The following is a 1,689-nucleotide window of genomic DNA, read 5'->3' as shown; positions in this document are numbered from 1 at the left end:
ACTCGGCAAACTACCTTGTGTTCATTCAGAAATCAGTTTGGTGAGTTGGCCTATCTGAGTTTCGAGCCCTTGGATTGATGCTTGTTGATTCTTAAGGGTTGTCTCGGTATTCTAGAAACGAGTTTCTGACACTGAGATGAATTTTTTTAGCATCTCCTCTAGGTTTGGCTTTTTCTCTTGTTGGTAATATGGTTGTTGGAAGCCTGGAGGTGGTGGTCTCTGATTCCCTTAGCCTCTCCATGAGAAATTTGGGTGGTTCCTCCAACCTGTATTGTAAGTATTACTATAAAGATTATTTTGAGATCGAGGATTATTACCCATGTAATTTAACTGCTCGTTCTCCATGTTGTAGCCATAAGGTGGGTATTCTGAATTGCTTGATCCACCTCCACTTGCTTTGCACTACATTACTGGGTGAACCTGTGAAGAACTAAGAAATCCATCAATTTTCTTATTCAAGAGTTCTTCCTGATTAGAGAACATGGTGACCAAATCGACGTTATAAACGCCGGCTACTTTTGTTGGCTTTGTCCTCATGACTTGCCATTGATAATTATTCAGTGACATCTCTTCTATAAATTCATAAGCATCTTCAGGTGTTTTATTATTGATGGTTCAGCCAGTGGCTGGGTCGATCATCTGTCGAGTCGAAGGATTCAGGCCATTATGAAACGTTCGAACCTGTAGCCAAAGTGGTAACCCATGGTAAGGGCACCTTCTCAAAAGTCCTTTTATCTCTCCCATGCATCGTAGAGTGTTTCTAAATCCATCTGCACAAAAGAAGAGATATCATTACGTAATCTGGCTGTTTTAACCGGCGAAAAATATTTAAATAAAAACTTTTCAGTCATTTGTTCCCAAGTAGTGATTGACCTTCATGGTAACGAGTTCAACCACTGTTTAGCTTTGTTTCTCAATGAAAAAGGGAATAACCGCAGGCGAATGGCGTCATTAGAAATGCCATTAATTTTAAATGTATCACATAGTTCCAAAAAGGTTGCCAAGTGAGCGTTGGGATCTTCGTCCTGCAAACCATCAAACTGAACAAATTGTTGTATCATTTGAATTGTGTTAGGTTTCAATTTAAAAGTATATGCAGCTACAGTAGGTCTAACTATACTCGATTCAGTTCCTGTTAAAGAAGGTTTAGCATAATCATACATAATACGCGGAGCAGGATTCTGATTAGCAGCAAACGCAGGAGGTAGCGGATATTCTTGGTTTTCAGCCATCTCCTCGGTTGTGGTTGAACTATCATCCTCCTGCCCCTCCTCTGTGTATCTTAAGCTTCGCCTTATTTCTCTTCGGTTTCTTCCAACTGTGCGATCGATCTCACTATCAAACAGTAATGGTCCTGACGGGTTTCTTCTAGTCATAAACTAGAAAAACCTATCATTTATGACCAGAAGAAACCCGTCAGAAGAAAATAAGTGAAGAATTAGAAAATTTAAATTGCAATAAAAGTAAAATGGCTAAAGTAATAAAAATCGAGTGTTCCTAATATCCTAGTTCCCCGGCAATGGCGCCAAAAACTTGATACGTGATATTCGCAACAGGTTTTAAATATTTATAATTAATCGTTCTTAAAACTAACTATTATCACGATAAAGGCAAGTGTACCTATTGAACAGTAGTATAGCTTTAGCAAGACCGGATTGTCGAACTCAAAGGAACCAAGAGTACTAGTAA

At 38.9% G+C, this 1,689-nt stretch overlaps 1 non-coding gene across 1 annotated transcript; it reads left to right on the top strand.

The window, feature by feature from the left end:
- Window positions 1–697: 697 nt before the first annotated feature.
- Window positions 698–803, top strand: LOC128291967 (small nucleolar RNA R71). The gene has a single exon (XR_008281950.1). It is a non-coding gene; the product is annotated as a small nucleolar RNA R71 (small nucleolar RNA).
- Window positions 804–1,689: the final 886 nt, after the last annotated feature.

This window comes from Gossypium arboreum, chromosome 4 (genome assembly GCF_025698485.1).
Source record: "Gossypium arboreum isolate Shixiya-1 chromosome 4, ASM2569848v2, whole genome shotgun sequence".
Lineage (NCBI taxonomy): Eukaryota > Viridiplantae > Streptophyta > Magnoliopsida > Malvales > Malvaceae > Gossypium > Gossypium arboreum.
This window is presented reverse-complemented; position numbering and strand designations above follow the sequence as displayed.